General features: G+C 49.1%; 1 protein-coding gene across 1 annotated transcript in view; it reads left to right on the top strand.

The window, feature by feature from the left end:
* Positions 1 to 7122: 7122 nt before the first annotated feature.
* ITSN1 (intersectin 1) overlaps positions 7123 to 20349 on the top strand; it is a 117575-nt gene continuing 104348 nt past the window's right edge. Inside the window, exon 1 of the mRNA XM_075593039.1 lies at positions 7123 to 7316. The gene's annotated coding sequence lies outside the window, so the exon portion shown is untranslated. The remainder of the gene's footprint in view (positions 7317 to 20349) is intronic.

Genomic DNA, 20349 nt, shown 5'->3' with positions numbered 1-20349 from the left:
GCATCTGATCTAGACGCGCTATTAGAGAGGGTTGGGGTTCCTTACAATGCATCTGATCTCAGACGCGCTATTAGAGAGGGTTGGGGTTCCTTACAATGTATCTGATCTCAGACGCGCTATTACAGAGGGTTAAGGGTTCCTTACAATGCATCTGATCTCAGACGCGCTATTAGAGAGGGTTGGGGTTCCGGAGAATTTCACACTATTACGATAGGGTTCCTTAACCAAAAAAAAGTTTTTAAAAAGCTCTAGCTTCATAGCACGTAAACAGTGAAAGGGTTAATGACACGAAGCTTGGGAAATGCAGGGGGAAGGGGAGGATAATGAAAGCCCAATTGGTAGCTGCTGTACATTTTCCATGGTGCTACATCATCTCAGTTCCTTAGAAAACAACAAGTTCCTTTATATGATTTCTCGATTTCCACCCCCATCTTTTTTTTTTTTTTTTTTTAACGAAAACACTAACATGTCTAATCGCATATTATGCAGTCATCATGGTTTTTTGTTTTTTTTTAAATTAACATTATTGGAAATAAATAATATGCTCTTCATTAAGAGACAGTAACGAGCATCCACATTGCACCTTCCTAGTTAAAATATATCAAGACTCCATGGCGAGTATACATTAGGAAACAAGACGAGGAGAAAGTGCAGATCAGGTTGAGAGAAATGCCAGAGGTTCCTGAAATGTATTGCTATGGCAGCTAAATGCTTAGAAATACTTATGTGTCTGATTTTTATTTTAAAGTCATTATTCATCTGGTTTTAATTTGGCAGACCTTTCACTACCATGTATTCAACCTGTTAAAGCTGCAGACCAAGCCCATATCCTACGTGTTTAAAAAAAAAAAATCAGTTCTGTACAGTATACTATGAAAAAATACTTGTAGCATTTTTTTAAAAACAACTTTAAATGACATTTGCAATGTATTATAATGTAACAAGCATTTTTTTTGTTTCTATAACAACCATTTACAAAGTCACATCCCCTTCCTCTTCTGAAACAGGCTCTGGCACACCCCTTTTTGAGCCCTGCCTCCTCTCTAGCAGTGCACCAATTGTATCTAGTGACTGCCTGGTCACATGAACTTCACCCCAGAACTTTGAATCTTTGGTCCTCTTCTGTTGCACTGACAGCCATTTAGTGAACCCCTGAGCCAAATCTTCACCGATTGATCACAGGAGAACGGATCGATCAGAAATTTAGCTAATTACTATCATTGTGTGAGTTGTGTTGATGCACATGTTACAGGGGGAGAAAAAACGCAACTTGAACGGCTACTTTAATATGAGGCACTGCCCCGTTAAACAGAAAAGAGGGGGGGGGCCTTCTCAGCCTAATGCAATGTATGTTGAGGGGTGCAAACTGGGATTAGATATATTGGCAAAAAGAAGGAAAATTATCCCTTAGCAATGCACTCAACCTCCACTGTATCAAGGAAACGTAATCATAAACTGGAAAGAGAAGGAGTACCCGAAGGATGGTCTCCACCTCCACTAAATGCAAAATAATAAATGTTTAATGATTTTGATAGAAACGTAAGAAAAGCAAATTAAACCCTAAAATCAAATTAGCGCTTTGAAACTAACAGCTATGGGGGCTGGTATAATTCCCTTGTCTCCCCTAAGTACCATTAAACATTTATTATTTTACATTTAGTGGAGGTGGAGACCATCCTACGGGTACTCCTTCTCTTTCCAGTTTATGATTACGTTTCCTTGATACAGTGGAGGTTCAGTGCCTTGCCATGGGATAATTTTCCTTCTTTTTGCCACTGCCCCATTAAAATCAGAAATATCAAATCGACGTATAGTTTGAGAGTAGGGTGCCCAGGTGACCTCCAAAAATACTGGACACAATGTTGAAAGATGCGACACACTCACCTCTCTCCGCTCCACGCTGTTTCCTCCTCTCCTTGGCCCCAGACTCCTGACACCTCCTCCTGTTTGGCTGCATTACCCAGCAGTATTCAATCAGGATGGAGGAAGCTGCCCAGCCTCCTAGCAACAGCCCTGCTCGGGGAAATCTCGCGGCCCCCCAAGTCGGTCAGTTCACGATGTCCAGAGAGGTAATACCGGTATACACATACATGTCCAGTATTAATGCTTTTAATTGGACAGAGCGTCCAAATACAGGACAGTCCAGTTCAATACCGGACAACTGGCAACCTTATTTAAGAGCCATGTGCTTTTGTCAAGTGAAAATATAAAATGAAAAGGGGAAAAAAGCTCAAAAAATCTTATCCCTATTCCTACAACAGGAGCTTGTTAGGTATTGCAAAGAATGCTATAGTATGAGAGGGGGGAAAAAATCAACATTAGAAATAGCATAAAAACCTAATTTATTTCCAGAGGGACCTGTGACACATGGTAAAGAAAAAGGGTTTCAAGTATATACGGTATATATTTTTTTTACATCAGTATTAGGGCAGGGGTACGCAAACTGGGGGCACGTCGCTTACAAAGTCCCCCGCGCTCTTCCCCAGAGCATTTAAATGCCGGGATCGCGCGAGGCCTCTGTAACTCACTTACCTGGTCTCCGGCGGCTTCTGGCGGTCGCCATAGCAACGCGGTGTCAAATGATGCCGCGGGGTCACATGACGTGACGTCGGTAAACGCCGACGATTAGGTAAGGAGGGAGCACAGACTTCTAAACGTTTGCGCACCCCTGTATTAGGGTGTGATCTTTAAAAATGATAATACCTTTGGTTGGTGAATATTTGCTATCTTGCGTACATCATTATTTGACATAATAGTTTGAAAATAGGAACCAACGTATATAATTGTTATCGGCTATGGAAATCCCTTTTTTGCATCATCAACACCGTTAAGCAGCAACCAACAATCACCCCAAAAAGTGATTTTAACTCAGCAGCGTTACTTTTCCTGTCACGCTGATCACACCCAATGTTTATGAATTTGTCCAGTTATGTTCTCTTACGCCAGAAACCATTGATGTGAGATATATACAGGCCCGCATTTAAGCATAGACCTACAAGGGCGGCACATTTTTTTTGGGGGGGGGGGCGCGGCGAAAAAATTTGGGGTGGCCGAGCTTGCGATTAGGAGGCCTCGTTCCCTTCCCCACAATAATTAAACTGATTGCTGGGGAGGGAGCGTGAGGTCTCTTACCTCCTCCTGCAGCGTCGCCCTCCTCTTTCTGCAACATGTTGTCATGACAACGTGACGTCACGTTGTCTTTGAAACGTGTTGCCACATGACGTCAGAACGCTGCAAGAGGAGGCCAGGGCTGCAAAAAGGTAAGTGCCCGTCTCCAGATAGGTAGTAGGTTCCGTGGCGGCCCGACGGCATAGGTCGCCGCCATGTTGTTGTACAATAGTAAGGTCAGGACAGGGAAAGGTCGCGCATGCGCGGTGCAAGCGCGCGAACGGCTGGCCAATAAGGGAGAAGCTCGGCCAGTGACTACAACCCCCAGGAACCTTAGCACAGTCACCTGACGCCAGGGAGCCAATGAGAGGACTGGAATTGCGGGCGGCAGGAAAGGGAAGCGTGGGGGAGAGACCACGCTAGTCAGAGGGGAACCGGAGGGCGAAGGAAGAGGTAGTGTGGGTGCAGGGGGTCCGTGACCCACTTGCATAGGACAGATCTTCCCCGCAGACCCCTACGAGAAACCCTGAGCCACAGTAGAGTGAGTTGCTGCAGAGACGCCCTATAGTGGTAGTGTTATTCCCTTACTGAGTAACAGTTAGGGACAAAGGTGCAGAGTTGCGGTTGCTGCAGTCATCTGGGACCAGGTTGCTGAGCATCGCGACATCAGACCAACTGCGCTGGATCGGCGGATCCTTTTCGAAGCTGTTACTGGTCACCGCAGTGACCGGAAGGTATTTACAACAAGTGCACCAACACCGGTCAACAGGCGCTGATCCCGCCTTAGGGAACACTCTTTGGGGACACTAGTGGAGTGGCCAAAGGACTGAGCCTATATAACTATTTAGTATATGGACACGGTGTGGGGCACGCGGTGACGGGACAGAGACATTACTCCTTAGGAGAGTGGCCGAGCCACTAGGGTTATAATAAGTACAAGTTATGGTGTGATATGTGTATTACCACAGTTAAGCGTTACGGTTATTATTGCATTACAGTAAATTAGTTCAAAGCCTATGTGTGTTGTTATGGTTCTTGCCCAGGGTAATCTTACATGATGGGGATCCTGGGTAAGTGGAGGCGCTGTCGTATATATAAAGTGTTACCCCAGGCTCCCAGTTAGCGGAGGCTCGGCTCTCCTGGAGCCACAGGTGTGTGCAGTACCCGTAGTCTCTTTAGAGCATCAGAAAGAGGGCTACATTTGGAGGCGCTGCTGAGATCTCAGACCTGGGGTGCCCTATAATTTTTTTCTCAACTGTGCGCTATTTTTGTTCCGCCATGTTTGTGCCCTCACAGCCCGAGGTGCGTAAGTGGGCCCAGCGGCATGAAATTCCCCTGACCTGTGCCCTTGCCGTGGGGCACGTCCCCGCTACCATCTCCCTGGGCACAGTGACTGACCAAGTCAGGAAGCTTCCGTTCCTGGATACTGCCCGAGTACAAGACCATTAGTATGACAGGGAGCAAAACTGGCGTAAAATATTATTCGTTACAGACCGCGATATCTGCCCCGAAGCCATTCCCTCAGTACTAATCCTGCCCGACGCTCCCGGCCTTCATTGCCCGTTAGTACAGGTGGAATCGCAGATGCCTGGCCTTCCGGTATACCGGATCAAGGACTCCGAAGGCCGGGTAAAGGTATGGCACCGAAACCACCTTCTTCCTATACCACAAGTAGGGGATAACGAATTGGAAGTACCCACTGTTCCACTCGACGGAGAAACTGATAGCACAGAGGTTGGCCCAGAGACTGTAACAAATGCCACCTCTGAGAATCCTATGGAAGGAACCTCTCAAAGGGGCCTTCCGACCGCGGGGGCATATCCCGAAGGAGCTACAGGTAAAGAGCCCCTTGGTCCAACGACAGATACGCTGACTCCAGTGAGACAGCCACTAGACCCGCAGAGCCCGTGCTTTGTGCCTCAAAAAGACTTTGTAGACCTATTGAGCCCCTCCAGGGCAGAGTTTGAAATGCCAAATGAATCTTGCTACTCTCCCGAGGAAGTAGCCGAAGAGCAGCTTCGCAGAAGCCAAAGAACTGGTCAACCTCCAATGAGGATGGCTTATGATCAATTTCGGTGCACCCCATTATGAGGCTCAGCAGTGGGCTCGCCATAAAGTGAGATCTGTAATTGGCATGTTCAGTGAAATGTATAACCTCATGTAGAGCATACAGAGTAAGGTGTACAGAAATGTAAATATGTTATGGTTACGTTCCCAAGTGGGGACGTTGGATTCTGCGAGGGGGAGAATGTAGGGATGTGTTCTATGTTGTCCTGCTGCAGCCCATCTCCAGATAGGTAGTAGGTTCCGCGGCGGCCCGACGGCATAGGGCGCCGCCATGTTGTTGTACAATAGTAAGGACAGGGAAAGGTTGCGCATGCGCGGTGCAAGCGCGCGAACGGCTGGCCAATAAGGGAGAAGCTCGGCCAGTGACTACAACCCCCAGGAGCCTTAGCACAGTCACCTGACGCCAGGGAGCCAATGAGAGGACTGGAATTGCGGGCGGCAGGAAAGGGAAGCGTGGGGGAGAGACCACGCTAGTCAGAGGGGAACCGGAGGGCGAAGGAAGAGGTAGTGTAGGTGCAGGGGGTCCGTGACCCACCTGCATACGACAGATCTTCCCCGCAGACCCCTACGAGAAACCCTGAGCCACAGTAGAGTGAGTTGCTGCAGGGACGCCCTATAGTGGTAGTGTTATTCCCTTACTGAGTAACAATTAGGGACAAAGGTGCAGAGTTGCGGTTGCTGCAATCATCTGGGACCAGGTTGCAGAGCATCGCGACATCAGACCAACTGCGCTGGATCGGCGGATCCTTTTTGAAGCTGTTACTGTTCACCGCAGTGACCGGAAGGTATTTACAACACGTGCACCAACACCGGTCAACAAGCGCTGATCCCGCCTTAGGGAACACTCTTTGGGGACACTAGTGGAGTGGCCAAAGGGCTGAGCCTATATAACTATTTAGTATATGGACACGGTGTGGGGCACGCGGTGACGGGACAGAGACATTACTCCTTAGGAGAGTGGCCGAGCCACTAGGGTTATAATAAGTACAAGTTATGGTGTGATATGTGTATTACCACAGTTAAGCGTTACGGTTATTATTGCATTAAAGTAAATCAGTTCAAAGCCTATGTGTGTTGTTATGGTTCTTGCCCAGGGTAATCTTACATGATGGGGATCCTGGGTAAGTGGAGGCGCTGCCGTTAATATAAAGTGTTACCCCAGGCTCCCAGTTACCGGAGGCTCGGCTCTCCTGGAGCCACAGGTGTGTGCAGTACCCGTAGTCTCTTTAGAGTGTCAGAAAGAGGGCTAAATATATATATATATATATACAAAATAAGTGTGTATAATTTTTTTTTTTTGTTCCTATACAGTCTTCAAGGTTTTGTTTTTTAAATGTTTGTTCTATTTTCACACAGCTTTTATTATTATAATTATTATTATTATTATTATTATTATATTGAAAACATTTTATGTTTGTGTGCCACTGCAGTGAGTGTCACTACGCCTTTAAATAACGGGTTTCGAACAATAGTGCTCGTGACGTCACCAAGTCTCGAGGGTAAAAAAAAAAAAAAAAAGGTAGAGGGCGGGGATAAAACCCGCATCTTTTACTCTCCCTCAACATTCCCCCGCCCCTCTCACGAGATCTGCACTGGGGTCGCTCCGCGTGACCATCACGTGACAGGAGTCTAGCCGATGGACGGCCATCTTTGAGTCTGGCACGATCGTTAAGGCTGTTACTTAAAAAAAAATATATATATATTAACACAGCCGTTTTGCCACCGAAATAAACACGAGCATCTCCCTCCATTTGTATCCCCTCCTCGCATAGACTTGTAGCCGTCAGCACATTTCGCAGGTAGCAGCAAATGCGTTAATAGAGTCCTATCAGAATCACTGGGGTCGTTGCCCTCATCCAAGATGGCCGCCGAGGGCTTCACACGGAGTCAAACGCAGCCCAACGTCACTGAGCGAGCGCGTGAGCGTACGTTCGTGGGAGTGCTGCTGGGAGGGGGGTGCTCCGGGGAGCTGCGCGCGCTCTCTCATTCGCTCTATAGTACGGTGGCTGCGAAAGAGACAAAAAAAGAAGAAAAAAAGGACACGGAGCGAGGGAGAGGAGCCGAGGAGATGCCGCGTTGAAGTCAGGGAGGAGAGGATCGGCCCCTGGGATAACGGCGAAGGCGGGAGGGATCGCTATGAGGTGAGGATGGATGGAGGGGTCACCCTGGGGGAGCCGAGGGAATGCAGTGTAACTGCTGCACCAGCCGGGGAGGTGGGGGGGACAGCTCTGGCTTGTTATGTGTTGGGAGGGTTATCAGGGAGTCAGTAGGAAGATGTGGTCCATAACTTAACCCGTTTGCTTCCAGAGGGGGCAGCAGTGGCGAGCGTTAAATGATGTGTATTTTAATTAATATATAATGATGTGTATTTTTTTTGGCAGTGGCCGGCATTTGTTCCGCTTTATTTAGCCGGCAGCAGGATAAATAAGACTCGTTCAGCCTAAATCCTCGCCTTAATATGCCAGCCTAATACCATCATACATCCTCGCCTTAATATGCCAGCCTAATACCATCATAAATCCTTACCCTAATATGCCAGCCTAATACAATCATAAATCCTCGCCTTAATATGCCAGCCTAATACCATCATAAATCCTTACCCTAATATGCCAACCTAATGCCATCATAAATCCTTACCCTAATATGGCAGTCTAAGGATTAGGCTGGCATATTAGGCTAAGGATTAGGGTGGCATGTTAGGCTATGGGTTAGGCTGCCTAAATCTTTAGCCTAATATGACAGCCTAATTCTTAACCTAATATGCCACCCTAATTCTTATCCTAAAATGCCAGCCTAACTCTATTATGCCTTCCTTATCACTTCCTTATCAGCACTGCCTGAGTTCTGATAATCTGGGAGAAAATCACTGCTGACTAAATGCAGAAGAGGGAGGGGTTGTACAGTCGGCTGCCGCCAAATAATCACTGATATATATTTTTATATATAAAATGTAATTTTCGAAATAAGATATAGACTGTAAATTGTGAGCGGACGTCCCTGTAACAGGTTAGACAAATGGTATGTGTGCGAAGTGACATTTTTATGTGAATATTGGCATTTGTGGACTAAGCTTTTATACAGCGGAAACTGCTCTGAAGAGCTCACAGTTCTTTTAAATAGACAGCCCCCTGCACTTGATCTGTGGAGAAGTTCCCCCTTCTCTTTCAACTCTTCCCATTTATCTCTATCTACCCATGTATAGGACATGCATTATTATCCTTTCCCCTGTGTTATTTTGTTATGTCATCACTAAATACAATGAATGTATAATAAATATGTTTGGTTTTCTTAATGAAGCTTTTTTTTTCTGGGATTAACATGTTAATGTCACCATTCGATGAAAGGTTTAATTATTTGCAGTTGAGTAGGGTTTGTGGTAGATATGCATTGTTTAGCTCCGCCAGTCCTGGTTGTGTAGCTCAATTGCTACACAAAACAGTAATTGGTGAGATGAATATGCCATTCATTCAATCCTGTTTGTAGGATAGGGTGATGGATCCGATTGTATGTTGTGATAAATTCTACTGGACGAAAATGAGTTTTTCACAGATGTTATAGTGTAAAGTGCTTTCAAAACCTCCTTACGTATGAAGAATACTTGATTATGTCTATGAGGTTTTGGACAACTATTTACACTATAAAGTAATCTTTAAAATAATAAACCTTAAAGTTGGTCATCAGGTAACGCAACCTGTACAGAATTTACTTTTCGGCAGGACCAATACAACTATAAGAACTTTGACTAGTAGGGGTAGTGTTCATTTATGTATTTCAAATCCCCTTTAAAGGTGCAAAACTGGGAACTGTTAACTGTATTATAGATATTGTTAGTAATGTGTGTCTGTTTCTTACATACCAATAACCCATTGTTGAGATAATCAGGACTACAGTCGCTGTGGCTGTCATTCGTATAATAAGTCATTTACAATTGGTCCATAGACAGCTTCTTTGTTTGAATGGAGTTGATGCCCCAGTACCGTTTACCTGTTTTCATTCTGGTCCCATAGTCCAGGGGCGCTCAACTTCAGTCCTCAAGCCCCCCCCAACAGGTCAGGTTTTCAGGATATTCATGCTTCAGCACTGGTGGCTCAGTCTTTGGCTGAGCCTCTGATTGAGCCACCTGTGCTGAATCTGGGCTATCCTGTAAACCTGTCCTGTTGGGGCGGGGGACTGGAGTTGAGCACCTCTGCCACAGTCCATTGTCTGCATACATTTCCTATAGATATTGCTGAACAAACACTTCTTCTTTTTTTTTTTTTTTTGGTGGGAGCCTCAAAAACTGCATCATCTTTACCTCAGTCACATTTGATCCCTTAACCGTCCTTTAATAAAATCAATTTGTGTATGTTGTGGGACTTGATGTTAAACTTTTGGAGCTAAAAAAGAAAAGCTTTTCGACATATCTAAAAATAACTGCTGCTACAATGTCTGAAAAGACTTTAAGTAGATATAGCCGTGTTAGTCCAGTTGTGATAGTGCAGAATAAATGAGTACTTCAGTATTGGGTCAAACTTTTTTTTATTTGGACTAACAATTGATATTTAAGGACGAGCCTTCGAAAGCTGTACTCTGTAAATCAGTGTTGCTGACCTGAAAAACACTGATTCCATAAGTTTAACACAAATGTAAAAAAAAACAGATAACAATCTAATGCAGGAGATGTGGAGAACTCATGGTTAATAAACACAGGACAATAAATGGATGAAAGGGATTGTCAGAAATGTGCAGAGCATGAAGGACCATATATCCATCAGCGGTGAGGGGAGGGGGGGGGGAAGGGGTTAACATTCAAATTAACAAAGAGGTAGGGAGACACATTACAGAAAATGTGTATAGGAAAGGCTTTTGAAATTAAAGCAAGTTTAATATATGTTGCCAAGTGGTGTTTGGCTTCGAGGGACGAATATAATTTGTATGGATACGTTTGCTAGAATATATTTGCTATGCAACCCTCCTATATCTATGAGACCCCTCACAGCCCATTCAAGTTAATAAACTGTAAGGTGACTGCCAGCACTAGAAGAGGGTCTTATGGTAAAAGCCTGCTTAGTAGATAAGGGCCAGTGTGTGCTACTGACAAAAAATGTATGCATGGTGAGAATTGGGATAAATACATAGAGGGTGCACGTTCTTAACAGTGCGGTCCTAATGCTGTACAGTAACCTAAGCAAGAATAGGAAGTTAGACCCGTCGCCTCATTCAAATGGCAAAAAATGTGACAGATCGCTGTACTCCGTAGGCTTTTTTCTGTACAGTGCAGGGAACGGGAACATTTGCAGTTGTGTGTGCTAGTACTGAAGTGTTCCTAACCATGTGCGCTTTGCAACTAATAATGTGGTAACAGTGTTTGTAAAAGTCAGAAATCATCTGTCTGTGATTGTAACCTTTGCTTGGGATGGAACATCTAAGCTGGGACATCCCATGTGATCCTGGAAGCTTTTGTACAAGGACTCCCATCACAAAACCTACAAAGTATGTGGTTTGTCATACACAGTAATGCTAGGACTGTTGCATGCCGTTGTGTTATTTTCTGTTAATGGCACATATAATGTATAGCTGATGCAATGTGTAGTGAGTCTGCTTAGATGCTGCTGTCTCTGGAATATTTAAAGGAGTGACCAGTCATTATTGTTTTGTGTAAATCCCATTGTACATATTTTTTTTCGCAGTTTTTCTCCCCTCCTGTCTCCTTAATGTTATCCATACTCTAAAGCAGGAGTTGCCAACTCAGCCATTGATATCCCAGCTTCAGCACTTGTGGCTCAATCAGAGGAGCCTCTGATTAAAGGACCTGGCTGAAGCTGGGATATCCTTAAAACCTGACCTGTTTGTGGCCCTTGAGGACTTGGAGTTGGCCGCCCCTGGTCTTAAGTATACTGCAAAAAATATAAATGCAGTCGATGGTTCCATCTTGACTAACTCAGACGTGCAGTGCTATGGAATGCAGTGACCTCGTGGCTGTTCATTCTGATCCAAAGAAAAGAAAGCTCGCTAAAGACGGACATTATCGTCTGCTATCCATCTGTTCTTTTTATAGAAGTTACTGTCATAATAACGGAATCATTTTTTAATAGTAACCATTACCAGTATTTTCTTCATAAGCACGCGGAATAAATAGGTCATGTGTTGAGCCCGGTTCAGTTATCATAATTAAAGGATTATTTTATGGCTGCAAAATCGGAAACTTTGGGTAGATCATAGATTTTCATATGCGTTGTATAAGGTAAAAGAAAACATAGGCTGCTTTTGAAATCATTATGTCAAATAACAAATGCATTGGTGATGAAGCATTAATAGTTGAAATTCTTGGCTTTAAAAAACAGGAAGCACACAATCCTCTGTCAGACACCTCCAGCGCGGTGACGGAGTTGTGACTCCCTCAGAAGGCTCTAATCCAGGGTGAGCAAACTTTTTATGCCGAGCCCCCCTTTTCATCCATAAAATTTCTCGGGCTCCCCCCTGCTTGATGTAATCAAAATCACATGGGAAAAAAAAAACGGCCCGCGCACCCAGTTTTCGCCGCACGCCACCTGCGCCACCCTAAATAATCTTGCGGCTCATTGCCCCCCCAGTTTGCGTAACACTGCATTACAACACACACACACTCTCTCTCAATCAATCACCACATACACACACACACAATCCCCCCCTACACACACACAATCCCCCCCCCCACACACACACACACACACAATCCCCACACACACACACACGCACACAATCCTCCCCCCCACACACACGCACACAATCTCCCCCCCCACACACACACACAACCCCCCCCACACACACACACACAATCCCCCCCCACACACACACACAATCCCCCCCCCACACACACACAATCCCCCCCCCACACACACACACAATCCCCCCCCACACACACACACAATCCCCCCCCCACACACACACAATCCCCCCCCCACACACACACACAATCCCCCCACACACACACACACAATCCCCCCCACACACACACACACACAATCCCCCCCACACACACACACACAATCCCCCCCACACACACACACACACAATCCCCCCCACACACACACACAGTCCCCACCCACACACACACACAATTCCCCCCCACACACACACACAATCCCCCCCCCACACACACACACACAATCCCCCCCCCCCCACACACACAATCCCCCCCCCCCACACACACACACACACAACCCCCCCCCCACACACACACACACACAACCCCCCCCACACACACACACACAATCCCCCCCCCCACACACACACAATTCCCCCATCCCCACACACACACACAATTCCCCCATCCCCACACACACACACAATTCCCCCATCCCCACACACACACACAATTCCCCCATCCCCACACACACACACAATCCCCCCCCCACACACACACACAATCCCCCCCCCCCCCACACACACACAATCTCCCCCCCCCCCAGACACACACACACACACAATCCCCCCCACACGCGCACACACACACACAATCCCCCCCACACGCGCACACACACACACAATCCCCCCCACACGCGCACACACACACACAATCCCCCCCGCACATGCACACACACTCAATCCCCCCCCCCCACACACACACTCAATCCCCCCCACACACACACTCAATCCCCCCCACACACACACTCAATCCCCCCCACACACACACTCAATCCCCCCCACACACACACACACTCAATCCCCCCCACACACACACACTCAATCCCCCCCACACACACACTCAATCCCCCCCCCACACACACACTCAATTCCCCCCCCACACACACACTCAATTCCCCCCCACACACACACACTCAATCCCCCCCCACACACACTCAATCCCCCCCCCCACACACACTCAATCCCCCCACACACATACACTCAATCCCCCCCCCCCACACACACACACACAATCCCCCCCCCACACACACGCAATCCCCCCCAACACACACACACACAATCCCCCACACACACACACAATCCCCCCCCCCACACACACACACAATCCCCCCCCACACACACACACACAATCCCCCCCCCCCCACACACACAATCCCCCCCCCCCCCACACACACAATCCCCCCCCCACACACACACAATCCCCCCCCCCACACACACACAATCCCCCCCCACACACACACACAATCCCCCCCCCCACACACACACACACACAATCCCCCCCCACACACACACACAATCCCCCCCCCCACACACACACACACAATCCCCCCCCCCACACACACACACACACAATCCCCCCCCCACACACACACACACACAATCCCCCCCCCCCCACACACACACACAATCCCCCCCCACACACACAATCCCCCCACACACACAATCCCCCCCCCCCCCCACACACACACACAATCCCCCCCCACACACACACAATCCCCCCCCACACACACACAATCCCCCCCCACACACACACACAATCCCCCCCCCCACACACACACACAATCCCCCCCCCACACACACACACAATCCCCCCCCCACACACACACACAATCCCCCCCCCCCCACACACACACACACACAATCCCCCCCCACACACACACACAATCCCCCCCCACACACACACACAATCCCCCCCCACACACACACAATCCCCCCCACACACACACACAATCCCCCCCCCACACACACAATCCCCCCCACACACACACACAATCCCCCCCCACACACACACACACACACAATCCCCCCCCCACACACACACACAATCCCCCCCCCCACACACACACAATCCCCCCCACACACACACACAATCCCCCCCCCACACACACAATCCCCCCCACACACACACACAATCCCCCCCCACACACACACAATCCCCCCCCCCCCACACACACACACACAATCCCCCCCCACACACACACACACAATCCCCCCCCCCACACACACACACAATCCCCCCCCCACACACACACACAATCCCCCCCCCCACACACACACACAATCCCCCCCCCACACACACACACAATCCCCCCCCCACACACACACACACAATCCCCCCCCCACACACACACAATCCCCCCCCACACACACACACAATCCCCCCCCCCACACACACAATCCCCCCCCACACACACACACAATCCCCCCCCCCCACACACACAATCCCCTCCCCCCCCACACACACACAATCCCCCCCCTCCACACACACAATCCCCCCCCCCACACACACACAATCCCCCCCCCCCCCCCACACAATCCCCCCCCCCCCCCACACACACACACAATCCCCCCCCCCCCCCCACACACACACAATCCCCCCCCCACACACACACACAATCCCCCCCCCACACACACACACAATCCCCCCCCCCATACACACACAATCCCCCCCCATACACACAATCCACCCCCCCACACACACACACACAATCCCCCCCCCCACACACACACAATCCCCCCCCCACACACACACACAATCCCCCCCCCACACACACACACACACAATCCCCCCCCACACACACACACAATCCCCCCCCCCCCACACACACACAATCCCCCCCCCCACACACACACACACACAATCCCCCCCCCCCCCCACACACACACACACAATCCCCCCCCCCACACACACACACACACAATCCCCCCCCACACACACACACTCAATACACACACACACAATTTCACCTGGGGGGGGTGACATGCTCCGATCCCCCAACCCCCCATGCTGCTGAAAACTGGTGCGGGAAGCAGACAGGAAGAGAAGGAGGGGCCGTCTGTGTGCAGAGAAGCCCCGCCCCCTCTGCAAGACACAGACATATAGAAGCAGCAGCACGGAGCTTCTGGCCGCCCGTGCACAGCTCTGCCCGCCCCCAGGTTTCCCTGCACGCAGTCCGCGTCCCCCCTACATAATCTTGCGCGCCCCCCAGTTTGCGCCCCGCTGCTCTAATCCATAAAATAGATGGTTGAACATGAAAGAAGGAACATTTTTGATGCAATGTTACATTCTTTTAACATTTGTACCGTTGTCATTTTTCCTACATTCACCATTTCTTGTATTGGTTTTTCGAAAAATCGAATGTTTGTCAAAAATTGCTCTCCCCCCCTCTCTCTCTCCCCCCCTCTCTCTCTCCCCCCCTCTCTCTCTCCCCCCCTCTCTCTCTCCCCCCCTCTCTCTCTCCCCCCCTCTCTCTCTCCCCCCTTCGCTCTCTCCCCCCTCTCTCTCTCCCCCCCTCTCTCTCTCCCCCCTTCGCTCTCCTCCCCCCTCTCTCCTCCCCCCTCTCTCCTCCCCCCTCTCTCTCTCCCCCCTCCATCTCTCCCCCCTCCATCTCTCCCCCCTCCCTCTCTCTCCCCTCTCTCTCCCCTCTCTCTCCCCTCTCTCTCCCCTCTCTCTCCCCTCTCTCTCCCCCCCTCCCTCTCTCCCCCCTCCCTCTCTCTCTCTTCCCCCCCCTCTCTCTTCCCCCCCCCTCTCTCCCCCTCCCCCTCTCTCCCCCTGATAAAGATGTATGTATTTATGTATATTTATTTATTTATTTTGCTCATTTCCTCTGCTGTCTACTTGCCTAATTGGCTGTATTGCATTTAGTTATGGTGTGGAGATACTAAGGGCAGTAAGTACTGTAGATGGTGATAGAGGTAAACCCAGGACAGCATGCTGACCTTTTCTGTTTTGATTAAATATTACTATGTACAAGGCTCGCATGTCTTGGTATTGCAGGGCTGTGTGCTTCTTTTCATGTATGTAATGTGGATAAACATTCATTGTCTCCAGTTCATTGATTGGCTTATTTTGCAGACCCTCAGAAGGAAGCGCCTTTTGACCTCCAGAAGAAGCCAACACCCTGTGAATCAGAGGTTGTCTTCTGGTCTTACAACATTTTCTTTGGTTCTTTGCAGACTTTCGCCACTTAATGCACTAAAGGAATGTAACTAAATGCACACTCCGTAACTTTACTGTCAAGGAATAACCAGTAGATCCACACGAATAATAATAAATAAAACAAACTTTGAAAAATTCTTAGTGGAAACAACTTGGAAATGCAGCGTTGTGTGTTCTAAAGAATGTTAAACCCGTTCGCTGCCAGAGCACTGCGCTGCCGTGTAACTGCACGATGCGCAGCAGAAAGTCTTGCTCTGTTTATTAATGGCTATTCGCTCAGGTGTGAGAACCGAACACGGAAGGAATAAAATGTGCATTCGATTTCTGGGCATCTGTTTTGCAAATGGGAGTTTCAAAGCTGCAGTCCCCCATTTATTTAGCATTTTATTTTACGGGATCCTCACTCTTGCCCTTTCCAGAGTGGTTTTTATTTAAATTTGGCGCTTCCTTCAGGAGATCCAATCGTTTGAAATATTAAGGGTCTGGTAGGTTAAAATGCAGCTCTCACTAGAGCCCAGTGCTGTCTAAAGATCACCATGATGGCCTCAAAATCTAAAAAGTGTCTTTTTTTATTTAATTTTTTTTTTTTGAACACTAGTAAAACTTTTATACATAACGTAGATCAGGAGGGGCTAATATCAGTCCCCAAGAGCTACTAACAGGTCTGTTTTTCAGGATATCCCTGCTTCAGCTCATTGAGCCACCTGTGCTGAAGCAGGGATATCCATAATACCGGGTCTATTGTTGGCCGTTGAAGATTGGGGTTGGCCTCCCCTGACAGATGTATAGAGCAGGGCATGCTTGGGCAAGATCCTAACATTGAGTTAATGTTAGGCCTCAGGCAGGGGTAGGGGTCTGTTTTAAGGTAACAGAATCTATAATTGTTATAATTGCTAAATCTGTTTACCTTATTATTAAAGGGAAGTATACATGAAGTATGCTGACCTCTTCACCTTTTTGTGTCAGGATGTGACAGTGTATTATTATATTGTATAGTTCTATGTCATGTTGTTGCTTTAAGCAAATAAACATTTGCAGTGCGTCACCCGTTCTTCACCATGTTAACATGGATCCCTACAAGCTTATGCCTGCTGGAATGGGACGTTTGGCTGCGTCCAAAATGCCGCAGCGATGTCCGACCCGCCAGGTCTGCTTCTCTGACAACTGCATGTTTAAATGTCCCGGGTGGGACGGCTACACTGCCTAATCAGGCCGCTCCGGCGCACCATCTTTAAATGCCCCGCGGGACACTTAAAGATGGTGCGTCGGAGCGTCCTGTCTTGGCAGTGTAGCGGTCCCACGCAGGACATTTAAACATGCGGTCGGACACAGGAGCGGACATTGCGGCGAAGTGACCCAGTGGCGTTCTGGTCACTGCCAAATGGCCTAGACCGTATGCCTGTGCATTTCACAGCTTTTCAGCACAGCCTGGGTTAGGCCTTGCTCCCGCTGCCTACTACAGCGTCCGCTGTGGCGGACGCTGCGCGCACGAGAGCCCTCCCCGCAATGGCGCCGGGCACGCTGCGAGGGGGGGCCGCAGCGCTCGCGCGAGAGCTACTCCTGCTCTCAATAGAATTGAGAGCAGGACTCGCGTCGAGCGATTAGGCACGCCCCCCGGCGGTTCAGCCAAAGAGGGTGAACCTGTCGGGTGACGTCATGGCCGCGCCCCCGTCACTCCTCCGCCACGCCCCCCCCCCCCCCCCCCCCGGTCTCTGCTCTTGCAGTGAGCTGCAGACCGGGGAATCGGCTGAACGCGCCGCCAAAAGCGCAGGCGCGCGTCACAGCGTCGTGACCGGAGCCTTAGCCTTAAGGAAGTGCATAGCCAGTAACCTACTCGCAGACAGCTGTTTCACCCTTTTGGGTCTAATCAGTGGGAGGTTGGTTATACTGACTTCCAAATTGAAGCCGGAAGTTGTTACAACCGGACACCAATTAAGTTATGGTGGGTAAAAAAGTGACAACCCTACAGTGTACAGGAAATAAAAATAACACGTGTGGGCACATTGACATATCGAGGGGGGGGATATGTATATATGTTCCGCAATGCAGAAGGAAGATCGAGCACATGTGGGGTTAACAATATAGTATTTTTATTGCAGTGTTGAGACGTTGGTCTTCATAAGGGTCCCAAAGGGGGGGTCCATCACTGCAATAAAAATACATCATTGTTAACCCCAAGTGTGCTGGATCTCCCTTCTGCGTTGCTGTACAGGCAGTCCTCGGTTATCCGACACAATGTGTTACTCAAAATGGCGTTGTAAAGCAAAACGTTGTAAAGCGAAACACGTTTTTCCATAGGAACACTGTTTAAATGAAAGGTTCCGTTCCTGAAGGCATTTTTAACACTAAAATACACCAAATATTTTACGCAGGCAATAAGATACGCAGCACACACATAAATTATATATAGTGTATATACTGTATTATATATAATATAATAAATAATATATTATATAGTATAATATAATATTATATAGTATAATATAATATTATATATACGCTCTTAAGACGCTTTGCAACGTTGTTTATGTGACTGTGTATACATATACACACATACACAACGTTGCAAAGCGTCGTAAGAGCGTTGGATAAGCCGTTTTGGCGTTGTAAAAATGAATATAGGTATGCGTTGGATAAGCCATTCGTTTTAAAGCGAAGCGTTGTAAAACGAGGACTGCCTGTACACACTCACATTTCCATGGCACCTTGGATGCAACTACGTTAAGGGATGCCTCTGCACGCCGACTTTTCTATATATCTATATATACTTTACCGATACCAATGTGTGCTTCTTTGTAAAACATCTTTACACCACACAGTGTTCTTATACAAAACATAGCTATAGCAATACAGGCAAAGTTTCTACCATGAAGGGTTTACAGTCTAAGGCTGGGGCCATGGTGCCGCAGACCGTGGGTAGGCGTCCGCACGCTGAGCGATCTGACTGCCTTAAGGCAGTGATCGCGGGCGGTCAGGAGAGGGCGCGTGTTGTGCAAGAAATCAGTTGAAACTGATTTCTTAACGCGACTGGCCGGTCACGTGAGCGGTTCGCCAAATGAGGGCAAACCAGCTCCGTGACGCCCCTAGACACGCCCCCCACGGCCCGTCCACCATGGCCAGGGAAAGCACCCGCTTCACGCGGGTCACTGCGCAGCCTCCGCACTATGCGGCACCATGGCCCCAGCCTAAGGCTAAGGTCCCGTTGCACGCGTCCGCACGGCTGGCTTGCTTGCCGGCGGCGCGTGCAACTCGCTGTACCGCGATCTGCGGTCTACAGGAAACTTCAGTAGTAGCGGGGGGCGTGGCCAAACGGGTCGGGGGGGTGCGGCCATGACGTGAGGGGGCGCGGCCATGACGTGGGGGGCCGGCGCGGGAGGTGGGCGGGAGTGGGAGGATTGACAGGGAGGGGGGGCGTGGCTTGAGCGGAGGGACCCGCTACTCTTCCCCCCCCTCCCTCCACGGGCTGCAGGTAAGTAAAAAAAAACACACACACGCAGGCACTCATACATACATACACACACACACAAACACAGACAGGCACTCACGCACTCATACACACACATACACACACATACACACACACATACACACACACACACATACACACACACACAGACAGGCACGCACGCACTCAGACACACACACAGACAGGCACTCACGCTGCTTTCACTCCACACTCCTCCCCGCTCCCCGAAGCCTCTCCTCCTCCCGCAGCCTCCCCTCCCCATTGGCTCACAGCCACACCACGTGACGCGTCGAAGCTAGGAAACACTATTCTGTGGTGTCTCCTAGCGGCTGACGCGCCACAGCGTGTAGTCAGCTGTGCCGCCAGGGGGGACCGGCTCGCGAGGATTCCCCTGCTGGTGGGGAACTCGCTACATTGCCGCCCGCGCCAACGAGCGCAGCGGGTCCCAGGCCTAAGTCAGAGGTTTGGTGCTGCGACCCCCTGCCTGCTCTCCCCAGTGCTTGCGCGCCCCCCCCCCCCCCCTTACATTTGTGCCGGCGCTGCGGGGTCATGTCATGTAACATGAAATGATTCCGCGTTGCCATTGCGACGTGTCACCCAAAGCCGGCTGATTCCAGGTAAGTGAGTTACAGAGGCCTCACACGGTCCCCCGGCATTTAATTCTCCCCCTCCCCCCCCCAAATATATCTCACGCACCCCTGGCCTAAGGTGTGGTGGGAGATGGAGGCATTGGGAATAAATGTAAATGCATTAGTGTTACAAATGTAACAGTGAAGGTAAAAGCATTGTGCGCGTGTGTTGTATATTCATTAGTTAATGCTTCAACACAGATGAGTATTTTCCCTGTGCTGCTGCAGGAGGAGAGGGAGCTTGGCAAGCGCTG

This window comes from Ascaphus truei, chromosome 3 (assembly GCF_040206685.1).
Source record: "Ascaphus truei isolate aAscTru1 chromosome 3, aAscTru1.hap1, whole genome shotgun sequence".
NCBI classification, from domain to species: domain Eukaryota; kingdom Metazoa; phylum Chordata; class Amphibia; order Anura; family Ascaphidae; genus Ascaphus; species Ascaphus truei.
Note: the sequence above shows the minus strand (reverse complement) of the source record. Positions and strands in the feature narration are given on the sequence as shown.